Below are 17,519 nucleotides of genomic sequence, written 5' to 3'. Positions count from 1 at the left end.
CACCGATGTATATTTACTTTGGATGTTATTGGGACCTCTTTTATTGCATCATCAAGTGAATTAGGCAGATTTACATTGACCTAATAGGTCACACTGTGAAATTAAGGCGGTTGCCCCATTAACTTTTGTATTACTTTTGCGTTCAAAAAAGTATTTGATATTATGTGAACGTTTTCTGTGGGCTCTGTTCAATGCAAACTAAATTCGAACAAAAAAATCATTCATGGACTTTATACCTCTGCTGAATTATTAAACAATTGCATTTTTTTGAAAGCATTGCTAAATTGTAAAAAAAAATATGAATGTGTTCTTTTACTATGAATTTTGGAGGCATTTCATTTGTTAAGCATTTACATGAAGCGTAGAGTCTACTAAGCACGAACACACTTACATAGTATATTTAATTATTATTAAAGGGGGCACTCCAACAGGCATTCAACCTCTTTCCACGTCTCATCACTAACTGTAAATGAAGCAAATTTCTAAAAAACATTTACTTGCCAAGGGCATTTAAAACTGTTATGTAACCATCTGTCAGCCTGGCGAACAGCAGTGGCTGATAAGAATGTTACTTGTCAAGGAGCTAGGGTGAGAAAGAAGAGCCTCAAAGAGAGACATCAGTTCTTTCCCTTCATTCTTTAAGAACCTCCAGCCACATCAGTGATTTCAGAGAAAGAAAGAGCACAATATGAGTCAGTCAATCAATCAATTTGTAAAGCACAAATACTCACCAGTAAGGGTCTCAAAAATTGGCTATTTGAAGCTCAGAGGACAAACCCCTTTAGCACCTTAAGGTCCTTCGTGAATTGGGGCAGCAATGGTGACTGTCTGAGGTGCTGGGGCCGGATGTCCCAGCTCTTTGCTGGGAGGTAGGCGGAGGATCTCCCACCATCCAAAGTCTTCCATATCTGGGTTACAGTGGCTAGTGCTTGTTGAGCTGATTGGAGAGGTCTGGTGGGGGAGTAGAAGGTGATGCAGTGGTTGAGGTAGGTGGGTCCTAGGTCGTGGAGGGCCTTGTAAGTGTGGGCGAGGAGCTTGAAGCTAATTCTATTCTCGATATGGAGCCAGTGGAGGTCTCTTGGGTGAAGATATGTTCGCGGTGGGGAATGTCCAGAAAGAGTCTGGCAGAGGCGTTATTAATGTGCTGTAATATCTTGAGGTTCTTCTGGGTGGTACCGGTGAAGAGGCATTGCCATAGTTGAGCCTGCTGGTAACCAGGGCATGGGTTACGGTTTTGCAGCAATCCTTTGGGATCCATTTGTAGATCTTCCAGAGAAGTCTGATTATGTGAAAGCAGGAGGATGCGACTGAGTTAACTTGGCAGATCATGGTGAGCAAGGAGTCCAGGATGATGCAGAGGATGCGTGCGTGGTTAGTTGGGGTGCCAAGGGTCAAAGGCCACAAGGAGTTGTCCCAGTCTGATGTGGATGGTCCCAGGATGAGGACCTTGGTCTTGTCGGGGTTGAGCTTAAGGCAGCTGTCCTTCATCAAGGCTGTGACAGCTTTCATCCTGTTGTGGAAGTTCTTCTCGGCTGTAGTGGGTTTTTCAGTCAGTGAGATGATTAGCTGGGTATCTTTGGCATAGAAGACAATGTTCAGTCCGTGGTCCCGGACGATGGATGTGAGTGGGGCAATGTAGAGTTTGAAGAGTGTGGGGCTCAGGGAAGAGCCCTGTGGCACACTGCAGCTGATCTCCGTAGATTCTGACAGGTTAAGGCAGGAGTCTGACTCTCTGTGGTCAGCCAGACTGGAAGGAGCATATCCATTGTAGGGCCATTCCATGAATGTGAATTGTGTGGAGCCTGGAGCAGAGGGTGAGGTGTGAGACCATGTCAAAGGCAGCCGATAGGTCCAGTAGGATAAGGGTTGCTGTATGGCTACGGTCAAGTAGCAAGGGGATGTCATCTGCGGTGGCGAGGAAGGCAGTCTACATGCTGTGATGGCTTCTGAAGCCCGATTGGGAGGTGTCCAGAATGTTGTCCTTGATGTGCTTACGGTGCTGAGCGTTGATGGCCTTTTCAATAACCTTGGCTGGGAGAGGCAGTAGAGAGATAGGGCAGTAATTCTTGAGGTCCAGGTTTGTGCGGCTGTGGGTTTCTTGAGAGTGAGTAGATCTCAGCATGCTTCAAGTCCTCTGAGAAATTGTCTGTCACTGTGGAACAGTTAAGGGTGCGTCAGAGCTCGGGTGCGATGGATGTGTTGGCCTTGTTGAAAATGTGGTGAGGGCAGGGAACCGTAGGGGCTCCGGGGTGGATGCCGCTCATGATGGTGTGGGTCTTGTCTGATCAGGGTGGTGCAGCGTGTAGCGTCTGTGGTGGTTTGATGGGATGGATCTGAGTGGTTGTTGGAGAGCCCAGGGGGTCTTGGGATCCAAAGCTGTGGTATATGTCTTATTTTTGGGTGGAATAAGTTGGCTAGCCTATTGCAGAGGTCTTGAGATGGAAGGATGCTTGTGGTTTCTGATTGGGGTTTGGCAAACTCTTTGACACCGGCGAAGAGCTCTTTGGTGTTGTGAGCGGTGGAGCTGATGCAGTCCTGCAGGGCAGCATTCCTGGTAACTGATGAGGTGGTGGTGTGATTTGGAGGCCACTTTGAAAGCCTCAAAATCTTTCAGAGACTTGCTGTTTCTCCATCTTTTCTCTAGCTGTCTGCAGGTGCGCCTGGAGTCCTGGAATGCGGGAGAGAACCAGCTGGCATTCTTGCAGTGGTGTTTGGCTGTGGTCTTACGGAGAGGTGCTAGGGTGTTGGTGCATTCGTAGAGTCATTGGTGAAAGTTCGGTGCCGAGATGTTAGCGTCTGCGGAGAGGGGTGGGGGAGACTTGCTGAGAGTGTTTGAGAGCTGGGACTCTGTGATCCGGTTCCATTTTCTGTTTGATGCTTGGAGTGTGTGGAGGTGGATGGTCGGTGAGGTGATGGTAAATGGATGAAGTGGTGGTCAGTCCAGTGAAGTGTGGAGGTGTTGTCGACGGTGGTGATGTTGCTGTTGGAAAAAATGGTGTTGAGCATGTGTCCTGCGATATGTGTTGGCGAAGTGACCAGTTGCTTTTGTCCTATTGTGGAAAGATCTCTATGCAGGTGGAGTCCAGTAGGTTCCAGAATTCTACAGCGTGTTTGTGGAGGGAGCAAATGTTGATGAGGATGCAGCTGAGATGCTCCGGGTTGGTGTTTGATTGTTCTGCGGTGGGAGGGTCTGGTGTTTGGTGTAGGATGAGGGTGCAGGGAGGCAGTGGAGGCCGGAGAATGGTCCGTGGGTGTCTCTGGGTGATGCAAGACGGCAGGCAGTTTATCATCCTGTGTTCAGCATGTGGAGGGTCTTCACGTTGTAGCGATGGAAGGTCAGAGAGGCAGGGATCGTGGTGCTGGGTGTGGTCCAGGCACAGGCAGGGTTGCCTTAGGTGCGCCAGAGACGTGGCTGCACAACGGTTGCCCTTAAGAATGGGAGGGAGGCAGGGGCCCAGTCAGCTGGGAGGTGGGAGGACAGGAACGCGCTTCGCAGGGAGGGAGTGGGGTGGTGTGCAGGGGCAGCAGCGGCATGGGAAAATGCGGGTAGAGTGAAAGGAGAGAGAAAGTTACAAGAAATAAAGAAAAGCAAATTGAAATAAAAATGACAAACATAAGCAGAAGTAAAATGCAGTAGAAAAAGCAGAAGTAAAAAGCAGGAGTAAAGAGAGACCGCAAGATACTTACATGAAGATGGCCACTAGGCCATCAGGGAAGGGTCTCGAACTGAGAGTCAGGCAGGCTTCTCAGTTGGCTCGCAGCAGAGGCAGCAAAAAACAGGTGGAGCTGCACAGAGGTAGGTGAACAGAGGATGACCTGGAGGTCAGAGGAGCCGCTTTGCACACAGCATTTATTAATCATTACTGCTTAATTAATGTAATTTGGTTCCATAAGAAAATATGAGAAAAATGTAGACTAGAAAAAGCACAATATCCAGCAGAACAACTTTTCCACCTATTGTAAGACTGAACCAAATTAATAATCTAACACAGTTAGAAAGCGTTTGGGGGCAACGTATTGATGGTAGGAGTCGTGTGCTGTCTACTTTGAAGGCAGAAATGTTAGCTGCTCTTATATTTTACATTCTTTTGTCTTTATTTTAATAATAAGCTCTTCAACTTCACATATATAATTAGATCACAATACATTTGGTAGCTGGCTGTCTTCATTTCCCAAATATCAATTTACAAGGGAGGGTTGGTGTCCCATACAAGATATTGGCATTGGTTACTCGTTGTCAAGGTACTAACGTCTCCATGTGCTTCCTGGAAATGGTAGCAAAATTGGAATCTGTAAGATTGTTGTATTCCTAACAGTGCAGCGAGGACAGAAAAAGTGGAATGGGACAGTGGTGTTGGGCTAGCAATTTCGAGGATGCACTCAAGAAAATAGTCTGGGGATAGCTGCATAACTAGAGCGCACAGCACAGTACAGTACTACCTTCGCACAGGGTCTGCAACGTAACTGAGGCAGTTTTTTGTGCTTAACCAGATGTTCTAATCTAGAAAAAAAGAGGCAACTCACAAGGACTTGTCCGAACCCTACATCATCAGTATTCATGAGACACGACTGCTAGTGGGAATTCCTGCTACTGCAAAGACTGAAGACTAAGTAATTCAAAGCTAGTCTCGCATCCACAAGTTGCTGTTCTTGCACCCATAGCCCCTTCAGGTGCAATACCACCAAAGTGGCAGATCATGAAAAGGACATTGAGCATGCATGTGGTGATTCATAATAATGATGCCTGCTCGTTCCAATGCCAGCATCTGCCATTCACACAGTGGAAGCTTTCCCTCTGCCAGCTTCCACTGTGTGAACTGTTTATGACTGACTACGACTGTTGTAGTCTTTTAATGCTCTACAGCCCCAAGAGCAGCCTCAACCTTTGAATATATTGCCTTGCAAGTAGCAGGGATACCTCTTTGGCCTTGTGACTTCCAAGGGGTCTCCAGTCAGACATTTCTTATTGGGTTTTTACATTTGCAAGACCTGCTATTTTTGCACAACAAAACCCTTTGCAATATCAAAAACAATCAAGCTGTTGTCAAGGATGACAAAATAAGGCTATTGCCTTATGGAAGTGGGATAGAAAGTGTTGGTTGTTCTGCCCGCATTGATATTAAACTCGTACAAAGGAAATGTGATCCATATGTGCACACAATAGATGCAATTCAGAAAATGATTTGTGCACCTTCTCGCAACTTAGGACCTCAAAATCTCCATTTCCTTAATGCGATTTCCCATTCTAATTCATGGAGTTTTACATTTGGAAAATATATTTACAACTTCAGAAAATCACTATTGTGGCAAAAATGTTGTATTCCCAAGTTTAGGGTTAAGGGCAGGATTGTGGGCATTCCAGTGTAGGCCACCCTGGTAAGGAAGGTGAACAAGCACAACCTCCTAAGCTTGGGGGTGTTCACATTTCGTACAGGTCGCTTCTCCCAGATACAAATAAGTAAATGCACTTGGTAGGTTGGAAATGTACTTCAAATTTAGGAGTAAACCAGCATCACTACATTTTAGACGTTTATCAGCTGCTGAACTTGTGAAAGAGGCCGAATGTTTATTTTATCCTATGACAAATATCACTATTCTTTTATGACTCAATATAAATGTAAGTGAAAAAAAAGACAGTGCTTCGAGTAATATGCTACTTTCAAATGTAAACGTCTATTAAAAAAAATAAAAAAAAAGAAAAAAAAAAGAAAAGAAATTGAACTCAAGTTACAGTTCCACGAATCCCTAAAAGGTGCGACTTCCTTAATTTCTCTTGACCACAATATGACGCATATTAGTTTGGACTTACACATTGCTTAATTTGTGCTTGTTGCTTCCGGTGCTGAGCACCGGCACTTATTTTTGAGGGCCGGCACTTATTCTTCTGCCTCAAGCATTTGCTGAGAGCAAAAGACACACATGGAAAGACGGAGGAAGAGAAAAATGAAAAAGCGTCACAAAGGAAGAAAGCAGAAAGCTGCTCGAGTGCGCTGAAGGGACGGTGAGTGGCTTTAAATAGATTGAAGAGGCCAGAGATGGCTTCAGGATTACGCTGCCCCAGTATTCTCTGCTCGCACATTTAAAGGCAGAAGCCGCGTGTTTCAGAGGAGGGCTTTGAGCACCGGCACGTTTTAATTAACAAATTAAGCCCTGGACTTACATTTAGTCGGCATTTGCCGACTACAGCACCAAAACATTTGCAACTTCTGAGGGGCGGAAGTGTGTGCTACAACGAGGGCACGTCTAGAAACCTCAAACCTTCTGAAGAAAAATGATTCAATATATTTTCGTGCTTTGTAGGGTGCCGGGTGTCATCTTGTGAGAGTGCTGAGCAAGGTTGTGGAATTCGGGAGCAAGATAAAACAGCAGAGCCTGAAAACTATCCACGAGTTAAGAGTCCAGTGTGGTAGATAGGAGTGGGCACGACCCTGGAGACAGGATTCAGATAAATGCTTCCATTTTCTGGCGATAATGGCATTACTCCTAGTCCTACTCCCTCGCCTTCCTTTTAACCAATGAGGCCTCCCGCCTCCCCCCTAGACCCTCCCTTCCCCTTTTTAAAAAAAACCCCCACCACTTATCCCCTCCTGTACAAAAACCAAGCCCAAGCCGCAACTCGGACCGTCCGTACCGGGAGGGCGGGAGGGAACGGAAAAGGAAGGCGAGGGAGTAGGACTAGGAGTAATGCCATTATCGCCAGAAAATGGAAGCATTACCTCCCGTCCCTCCCTCGCCTTCCTTTTAACCAATGAGACATAGCAAGAAAACACACAGGAGACGGACACCGAGTTGCAAGACCTTTATTCAATATCCTGCACCAAGATCACTCCAAAATCCCACCCCTATTACCTCATAGAGGATAAGACTCGGTGACCTAACACCGACTCCAAACTACCCAAGTCCGACAGCCTGTAATGACGCACAAACGTCGAAGGAGAAGCCCAAGTGGCGGCCCTGCAAATTTCCACCACGGAAGTCCCCTGAAGCTCCGCCACCGTAGCCGCCATACCCCTGGTAGATCGACCTTGAATCCCTTGAGGAGGAACCACCCCTTTCAAGGAATAGGCCAACAGAATTAACGATCTTACCCACCGACTCAAGGAAACCGTGGAAGGTTTTTCACCTTTGCGTCCCGGACCAAAATTAACAAAAAGCGAATCCCCCTTACGAAAAGGAGCCACCACCCTCAGATACTCCAACAAAACTCTGCGGACATCCAGTGAATGCAAACGGACCTCCTCCCGTGAGGAGGGATTTGGACAAAATGAAGGTAGGATGACCTCCTGACGTGAATGGAACGAAGAATTGACTTTCGGAATAAAGGAAGACACCGGAACTAGAACCACCTTATCGTGAAAAATCTTACAAAAAGGAAAGGAACAAGCCAATGCCCCCAATTCCCCCAACCGACGAGCCGAAGTAATGGCTACCAAAAAGAACGTCTTCAAGGATAAATGGCGCAAATCACACTCCCCCAATGGCTCAAAGGGGGCATCCGTCAACACATCCAAAACCAAAGAAAGATCCCAAGAAGGAAACGAACGTACAGGGCGAGGAAACAAATTAATAAGACCTTGAAAAAATCTAGGCATCAAGCGCCCTTCATCCTGAAGATTACGCCACGGACCTCTGAATGCCTGAATAGCCGCCCACTGAACCCGTAGAGATGCCACCGACAACCCCAAATGAGCACCGTCCTGTAGAAACTGCATCACCTCAAAGATAGAAGCGCAAGTAGGATCCAACTCATGACTCAAGCACCAAGAAGAAAAAACCTTCCACTGTCTACCATAAGAAAGTAAAGTGGAACGCCGCCTGGAAGCCAGTAAGGTAGAACTCAAAGCCACAGGAACTCCCAGACCTGTCAAGCCCCGCCGTTCAACCTCCAGGCCGTCAAGTGTAACCTCCTCAATGACCCCAATGGAAGGCAAGGAAACTCCAGGGGAGACGGACAAAGAGGCTGAGGCCACATCCTCCCGTCTGCCATCAGCCTCAACAACGGGAACCAATTCGCTCGCGGCCAAAGTGGTGCAATTAGGATAACCCCAGATCCCTCACCAGTAACAGAAAAGACCTGATCAGTTGAAACGGTGGGAACGCATACAGAAGGCCCCTCAGCCAAGGACATGATATCCCGTCCACCTCCCAGGCCTGGGGACACCGAAACCGGGAGCAGAAACGATCCACCTTCGCATTCTCTGCGGACGCAAACACATCCAGTACTGGAAGCCCCCAAAGTCGAACTAGATGCCGAAACAGACTTCCGGAGTGAGAAAAGTTGAGAGGAAGGAATCACCCTGCTCAGTAGATCCGCCCGAACATTGACCACCCCCCGAATGTACGTAGCCCTGAGAGAAGGAACCCACTCCTGAGCCCACACAAAAATCTCCCTGGCTAGACTGAACAGAGCCCTCGACCTGACCGGTTGACATAAGCCTTGGCCACTAGGTTGTCCGTCCGAACCAGAACCGCCGCCCCCCTCAGGGAACCCTGGAAATGAACCAGAGCCAGAAGTATAGCTCTCAACTCGCGCCAATTCGATGACCGACTCGCCTCCCGAGGGGACCAAAACCCCTGAATCTGAGCCGACCCCATCCACGCACCCCAACCGGAGATGCTGGCATCCGTGGTCACCACCACGGGTCGCAGAGGTGACAAAGACACCCCTACCCGCAGATGGTCTGAAATCAACCACCATTGCAACTCCCTGCGAATCAATCCAGATCCCAGAACCCTGTCCCTCAGAGAACCGGACCCCAGCGCCCACCTTCTCAAGAACCATGTCATCAAGCACAGGAGATGGAACCGCACCCAAGGAACCAGAAATATCACAGACGCTAAATGACCCTGCAGACGCAACCATAGAAGAGCTTGGGGTGCAGCCAGTAACACTACCTTCTTTACCAAAGCCTGGAGTACACCCAATCTTTTTTCTGACACCGTCACCAAGCCTAGACGAGTCTGAAAACGAGCCCCCAGAAAAACCAGATCCTGGGACGGAACTAAATCTGACTTCTCCCAGTTGATTAAAAACCTGTGGTTTTGCAGGACCCCCAGAACTTGGGCCACTTGCCTCTGCAACAGGACTCGTGACTGGGCATGAATCAAGATGTCGTCCATATAAGGATGGAGGAACACCCCCTCCGAATGCAGCAAAGCCACCAGGGGGGCCAGCACCTTCGTAAAAATTCGAGGAGATGATTTTAGACCGAAAGGAAGAACGCAAAACTGGTAGTGTTCCTGATCCACCGCAAACCTCAGGAACCTCTGCGAAGACCTCGCCACAGGCACGTGCAGGTAAGCATCCTGCAGAACCAGCGACACTAGGAAGTCCCCTTGTCTGACCAATGGAAAGATAGTCTGAATAGACAGCATGCGGAAATGCACCGTCCTGATCCAAGCATTCACCTCCTTCAGATTGAGCACCGGTTGAAATCCCCCTGAAACTTTTTGCACAAGAAACAAGACCGAATAAGTGCCCTGACCTCGTTCCTCCATCGGAACGCGGGAAATGGCCCCTTTGACCAGCAAGTCCTGAACTCCGTCCAATAATGCTCTTCTCTGTGACCCCCCTGAAGGTAGAGGGGTGGGACGTACCCCTGAATCTGAGGGAACTGCCCCAAAATCTATGACATAACCATTGGCCACAATGTCTAGCACCCAACGATCGTTGACACTCTCCTCCCAAGTTGAAAGAAAGTGACTCAGCCTTCCCCCAACCGGCCCTATGCCAGGCCCACAGTGCTTGTCAGGACCCCTTCTTGAACCCACCCCGGTTCAAAGGAGCCGACTTCTTAGGAGAAAAACGTGGCTGAAAACGCCGTTTCCTAAATGAAAAAGATTTGGCATCCCTATTCGGAGAAGATCGGGAATGCTTCTTCCACCCTTTAGTGAATTAGAACCCCGTTTATAAGGCAAGGCATGCTTCCGTTCCTTAAACGCTTTGGAAAGCATGGATGGCAACTGCTCTCCAAACAAGCTACGACCTTCAAACGGCAGTCTCAGCAAGGCCGCCTTTTCCCCTGGGTCCGCTTTCCATGAACGTAACCAGAGGGACCTACGAGCCCAAATCAGAGCACCAGAGGCCAGAGCCGAAGTACGGACCACATCCGATGACACATCTGCCAATAATCTGGCCTGCTGTTCCACACCAGCCAGGAGCTCTGAACATTCTGCCCCTTCCTGAACAGCCACCACCAGCTTATCAAAGTCTTGCACCAACTACTGGGCCGCATAAGCAGAATATATACCTGCCCTTCGCGCCAGATTCTCAGCAGCAAATGCCCTTTTAAGACCTGAATCTACTTTACGGTCCGTGGCATCCGGAGGCTCACAATCCTCCGGATTAACTGCCGTTTTGCCGATCAGAGTAGCTAAAATTGAATCCAGTCGGACCGAAGGAGGCAATACCTCCTCACCCTCAAGCAAGTAAAGCTTCTGTAGGAATCGTGGAACCTGAGCCTTATCCACATCCTTCCATTCACGAAACACCATCTCCTTCACAGGTCCCTGAAAAGGCATGGCAAACTTAGAAGGTGTCTGATATTGAGGAAATAAGTGAGAATCCGAGTTCGAAGGCTGAAACACTGGGAAACCCAAATTGTCCCAAACATGTGCCATCACCTCCCACATTTCTTATCTGGAAACATATTTCCCCCCAGATGACGTAGACGGGGCCTCATCCTCACTGTCTGATGAAGACTTCCTTGCAGCTACTGAGGAATGAGCAATCTTAGACTGACCAGTCCTGGCCATGCCTGCTTGAAGAGCCCTGGTAACAGCCACCTCAATCATATCCTGCACTTCCTCTCTGGACATGAGGGGAGTACCTCCACCCGGCAACTGTGAGCTCTCAGGAGTAGAAATGCCAGCCGCGCCTTCCTCCTAAGAGGAGGAAGAGGAGACAATCCTACAGCTTTTCGCCGGCACTTTAGGCATGTTCAACATCCAAATAACACTGTTTGGCACCTAAACTCACTCCCCATATATAGGATCCTGGACCACCCCCAACAGGGATCCACCAATCCCCAAAAAGGTCAAATTTAATGGCCAAAACCATAAAAACCTCGGGCTGAACGCCCGTCCTACCTGCAGAGCAATCACACTCGTATTTCCTCAGTTCCCTGCGGCTCCGCGGCGCGGAAACCCGGAAACCGATGCCCCAGCCACAAAGGGCCGGCTGACCCAGTCAGCCGGCCCCCAGTACACGCCTCCCGAGCAGCCCTGCTGCTCATCAAAGACGCGACCAGCGTAGCACTCCTCGCGGAGCCCCGCGTCCCGAGGAGTGCCTCCAGCGTTGACCTACAGGCCCCGCCGTGCAGGTAAAAAAGAGAAAAGAAAACATCTAGCGTGGGCTAGACAAAAGAACAGGAGGGGATAAGTGGTTGGGGGGTTTTTAAAAAGGGGAAGGGAGGGTCTAGGGGGGGGGGGGGGGGAGGCGGGAGGCCTCATTGGTTAAAAGGAAGGCGAGGGAGGGACGGGAGGTAATGATTTTTAATGAGTTCTGGTTTTAGGAGTATGGTTCAGCTCTGTGTTGCAGGTCCAGAATGTTCCAAGACCCAGTACCCAACCACAAAACCGGGTCCACGCAGGTATATGTAAACACCGACCTGACCACAGATTTCTCTGGTATTGGCCCCCTGCTAAAGAAGTAATAATTATCTATTGAAATGGACATGTATTTGCTTTGGTAAATGGAGCGTGCTTCAGGGGTATCCAGGTCCACCCTTCTTAATATTTTGATAGAAGCAACAAACTTGGAAAGAGAGTGAAGCACACATTGCAAACGTAGGCATCGCAACCGCCTATAAAGAGAGTAAAACAGAAAGAATACCCATCTAGGTGGTAGGAGTGGGAATAGAGTAAGGATGATGAGGAAGATTTGAATTAAGTGAAGAAAGGAGAAGGGTGTCTAATAGTTGTCAGATGATGCAAAGAATTTATATTGTAAACATGGGAGATATTTTAAAAATCTAAGCAGTACACAGTAAAATCCCTGCAAAATGTCCACCTTTAGCAAGAAAACACTTATGCAAACCAAAAAAAGGAAAATCACAGAGTTCTAGATTTTTCGGGTTTGGGGATGGGTGAGGGAAATGATTTGGATTGTAATTAAAGGACTGGAGTTGGTTTTAAGGAAAAGGACTTTGGGTCTGAGTAAAACTAGGGGTGTTATTACCTAGCTAAAGGATCTGGAATCTCTGAACGCATGTGATCTAACTGTTAAATTGAGAAATTTAAGATCCGAATAGGGAAAGTGGTATTCTTGCAATGACTAACTTGTGATTAAAAAGTGTCTGCTCATCTGACCCATTGTATGGGGGGGGGGTTATTAAACTGCTGTTCTTTAGTTACTCCACTGTAATTTAGGAGCACCACGAAATTCCCAAGAGGAGGTGTGCAGGTGAAACATCAATCGTGTGCTTAAATGTTCAGTGTTTAGTGCTTTGTTTCCCTTGAAAGGGGGGTTTTGGGCTTCCCGGTCTCTAAGGCTGCCCAGTGAGACCCTTTGGCTTTACCCAGAGACAGGAAAAGCTGCTGCAATAAAACTGTGCATGCATAAGTGCACCCGGCACTCCGCGCGCTACAATAAGCACCATCCCCTAGATTAAGTTGAAATAAACAAGAGCTCTGGTTCCCTTTTGTTTCAATGTAATGAATTTAATGAGCTTAGGAGAAGTTAAGGCGGCAGTTCATTATTTCCACATCACGCTGGATAGAGGACACTTAATATAGAAAAATTCATGCAGAACAAAATATGAAATGGTGTTCACAGTTCACTCGGGGTTTTTTTCAGCCTAGTTGTTTTAAAAGTCATATTCATCATTGTTTATGAACAATGAGCCATAAAAATCCTAATTAAAGATGTAATTACACTGAATAAATTCTCAACAGAAAATGAATTATAGATTTGTTGGAGGCGCTGCTAATACATCAATTGGATAAACCACTCCAGCTCTCATCCATCATTTTTAGATAGAGCTGGCAAAGCTTGTTATATTGCTCTACTTTCCGTGGATGTATTTATTACTGTGAGGCCATAGTGCTTTTCCTCAGTTCGGTTCAGTTAAAACTAATTTAATCAAATATTACGTAATTACACTACCAGGGCAAAACTAGCTTAGAAAGACAGCTGGAATGTTCACATAGTTTTTCTTTAGTTTATATTTTCTGCTCCATCAGCGCTAATGAAAGAATCATGTATAGCAGTCTTGATTCTATAAGGCAGAAGTCACACGCGACCATTCAAGCCTCAAAAAGAATGGTATAGTTTGATGGGCTGAACTGTTGGCTGCTGCAAAGAAGTGATCAACAGGTCATGAGTTCCACTACGAACATGGCAGACGCAGTCCTACATCCTTATGAAGGACAGTAAATGGAGTACCATTAAATTATAGAACAAGAACATGTTATTCATAGTGCTTAGGGAATAATTTGGAGGAAAGCCGGAAAGCTTTAGTAGGAAGACAATGAGTAGGTAAAACCACGTCCTTGGCATGTTTGCTAAATCTAAGGCAAATTTGATGCCAACAAGAGTTTCGGACGACAGCTGGTAAAATGCAGGTTATGGCTTCTCTGAAGGCAATTTTGGAAACATGTCCATGTTCTGGGTGCCCTGAACTGCAACATGTCTGGTAAGGCTTATTGATGTTTTCTAACTGCAACTGAATAGGAAGACAATTCCAACTTTCAGCAGCTGCCATGGGGAGAGCCCCTTTAACTATTCAGTGATAATTAGCAGCAGGCACCAACAGAAGTCCCTGATGAGAGGATGCACAAAGATGAGCCAGGCTGTGCTTTGGAAATTTAGCAGCAAGAAGAGAGGAACTGATCTTTTGAATTACTTTATGGACAATAACTTGAACCAAATGTGTTTTAAGTTCTTAATTACAGACCGCTTTTAATGTCTCGCATCAACAGACCTCTATTATTTAATACTTAAACATACACTAAGAGTGGACTTTGGGTCAGCCCACTTCAAACCATTGGCTGTTTGTGTTCTTCCTCTTATAGCCATTATCTTGCGACATTGTCATGCACATCTTGGATCAGTCCACAGACGACTGGCTCTCTGAGATCTAGGGAGTGTATGAGGACCTACTTTTTCTTCCTCAGCTTGGTCTCACCCTCACTGCTGTCATTAGTGCTTTTGCTTCCCCTTTCCAGCCATCTTTGTGTGCACTTTACCATAAACAATGGCAAAACCAACCAAGCATTGGCAAATCCAATATCCAATATCTCTGCCTGACAGAGTCACAAGAGAAATGTAGTGGCTTCGACACGGCTACACAAAGTAGAGGAAATGTGAATGGGCTTTTAGAGGCTCTAAACAGCAAGGCAGCAGCATACTCAACTGACTGAAATCAGAATATAATTCTCTCCGATGTTGCCAGCTAAATCTCACTGCCATAATTAAGAGATGAGTGGATCAAAACATTGACAATAGGAATGTGGAGATTGGGTTCCAGAAAACTAGAGATCCCACTGAGAGACTTTAGTTGCGGATTATCAAGATTTTAGAGAGCTGTCCCCTGAGGGATGATTAATTATCTGTAGTCAGCCCCAGGATTGTCACTTTTTAGGACTATGGCCAAAGTTTGTGAGAAAGGTCCAATAAAAACATACCGTAGAGGGGCTTTGAGATGGCAAGCAGGAGTTTAGTCCTTACCATGTGTAGGGTAAAATAAATGTAGACCATACTCCATCTGATGGTTTTCAAAGAGAAAGTTAGCACAGACAATCTGATGGCATAGCCCAGTTTTCAGACCCACAAGTCAATTTAAATACCAGCTGAGGGTCATTCTTAGACTTCTAAAACCTGACCCTGCTCTCATGTACAAACATACACCCTAGTTGAAGTCAGAATTACAGTGGGATTATACACCACCCTTGTATCCTGCTGGGGAGAAAAAATGCACACCATTCTATTAAGACCCCTCTGAGGCCTGCTAATTTGAGAAGCACACTGAGGAGGGCTAATTTGATGGTACTGACAGGTCCAAGATGACTAGTGGCTCAACACGACCCAGTTCCACGCTTATCCCCGGTCTGAACTAAATAAAATCTGAATTGGGTTCATCAAATCTTTCTACATCTGGCTTTATGAGAAAGAATAAAGGTGGTTCTTTAGTTACTGAAGATGCAGATGCAGTAGGTCTGCACAGTAGGGCTTAACTATTGTCAATTGTATTTAGCCAGTTCTACCCCAGACATCAAAAAGCAGTTGAAAATCATTTTCCAGTACAAGAGATTAAAGAGATTGAAAACATTTCTTGAACTGCTGATGTAAGGGTTACCAAAGGGGCAATTATTGTTCATTAAATCTCTGTGGAAAGAGTTTCACACTCTGATAGGCTGGAGCTGGAAGGTAGTTTTGAATGAATCATATCCACTTAACTTCACTGAGACAAGACATCACCTCTGATGTTCTCCCTGTTGGACGCAAAGACATTGGAAAGCCTGAAATCCAGGTCTTTCAAAGCAGAGGGAGCACATTTCATGAAGTGTAAGGTTTTTAATTAAAAAAGATTTCAATTAGTTCATTTTCTTCATTAATAGAGGAACTGACTGTTCTCAGAAAATTGTGCTGATAACTAAAATCATCGTATCCCATATTCATAGTTGAAACCATAGTTGCATCGCTAGTCTTTGCCATTACAATAGGAGATTTATTGTAATCACCAAAGCATTTGATCATAACTGAAATATAATAATAAAAAAGATGTCAGTGCTTATAAAGAGCGCTCTGCTAATTAATGAGAAAAGAGAATGAGTGTGCCTTAGCTTAAAAATCTGAAATACCTATTTTTTCTACACTCACCATTTCTGCAGTATAAGGATCGTGACAGGTTCACCCAAATTTTTCCTGCCTTGGCAGTAGCCAGAGATGGACTTAAAATGGAGAAAGATTCCTTTAAAGACCAAACACATTTTAGGCCAAAGTGGATACATTTGGTTTGAAAAGTGTTTGAGTACAACAAGTTAGAATGTTTTTAGTTCCGAATGTTAAACAAATATGCAACAAAGGGGATGCAAACATTGCTTATTAGTGGAGAAGGAACATAATTGTAGAGGTACATTTAAATGCAAAACAATTAAACATTTAGAAGCAGACAATGCAGTAAGGCCAATCCGCATTAAAACAAAGTTTTGAGAACAAAAGGGAACTTTGAGGCGCAAATGTTTCAATGTCTAAGGACTAAATAGAAAGGATCTAAACACTGGAACCGCATCATGCCAGGTATCACTGCTTTGAGGACATTCAACTATTGCAGTCATTCCTAAAGTTGTTCACAGCATCTGCAGGTACATTACGGCAGACGAGTACCTGCAGTCCAACATTTATGATATCAATAAACGCTATCTCTTCCCGGGAAAATAACTTGATAGCAGGGTACCAGAAGCAGGGGATACAGTGGAAATGAAACTGCAGGTCTAGTTTTGTAGCGACTGAGTCAATGTTGAAGATATTCAAGGATTTCAAGCTAGGATTATCTGTACTGGATAACTGTAGACTATTTGAAGTGCACTCACATTTTCTTGGGTAGCTGTTGGTGAAGGATTCTAAAGGGGACATGCAAAAACAAGTTCAAAGGTCTGATGGCAGGTGGTGGTGTTTTATCTAAGTGGAAATTTTCTTCTGAATAGGAAGCTCCTGAATACATAACCATGTTTAGCAAGCCATGAGACCACTCCACGGACTCCCAGTAGAATTCAGAAAAAAAACATTGAAACACTATATTACATTACAGAAAGTATACTGGGGCAAAGGTTTAGGTTACCTCCTGAAGCTGGCTCACCAATTTATGCCAGCTAAGAATCTGTGGTGGGCTTATTCCCAACTGATCCAATAATGCTCCTTCAGGAGACTAAAACATAGGGGTAAATCATTAGGAGTCCAAAGTTGAAAACTCAAGAACACAGTCAGCTCTTGGCTATAAACCAAAGGAGATGTAAAAATGTCAATGTTTGTCACAAACACTAACTTTTAGATCATGATAACCAGGAAAATTACTTCCACTGCTTTGACAAATATACTACAGTGCACTGACCAGGGTCTTAGAATTATTGTTACTCAATTATTGTAGTAGCATCTCGACTGAAGCTCTGAATAAACAGATCACACAATTACTGAGTCTACAAAATCAAATAAAGACATTTGGGCAAAATTTCAGGCTCTGAAAGACCTTCACTGGCTCAGAGTTGCATAGAGAGTAAAAATGTAAACTACTTTCTACTGCCTTCAATGCACACCTTCCGTACAAAGACTTTGAGTGCGTGTCCACCATGTTCCAAGATCTACTGAGGCACACCGTCCTGCATACATCAATTATAAATGCAAGAAGCACAGCAGATGTGTTGGGTGCTCATCTCTGAAACTCACTGTGTTCACATCCCAGGAGTTGTCCTAAACTAACTTTGTTCAAGAATAAGCTGAAACAAAATCTATTATGCATTCCCACCATTCACCCTCAAAATTCCTAGTATAATCCCCTACTGTCCAGAGGAACATGTCTCGG

The 17,519-nt window shown here is 45.6% G+C and overlaps 1 protein-coding gene across 2 annotated transcripts in view; it reads right to left on the bottom strand.

Moving 5' to 3' along the window:
- Positions 1-17,519, bottom strand: part of LOC138300325 (solute carrier family 2, facilitated glucose transporter member 9-like) — a 322,183-nt gene that overhangs the window by 15,479 nt on the left and 289,185 nt on the right. The window lies entirely within an intron of this gene.

Source organism: Pleurodeles waltl, chromosome 6, assembly GCF_031143425.1.
Source record: "Pleurodeles waltl isolate 20211129_DDA chromosome 6, aPleWal1.hap1.20221129, whole genome shotgun sequence".
Classification (NCBI taxonomy): Eukaryota; Metazoa; Chordata; class Amphibia; order Caudata; family Salamandridae; genus Pleurodeles; species Pleurodeles waltl.
Note: the sequence above shows the minus strand (reverse complement) of the source record. Positions and strands in the feature narration are given on the sequence as shown.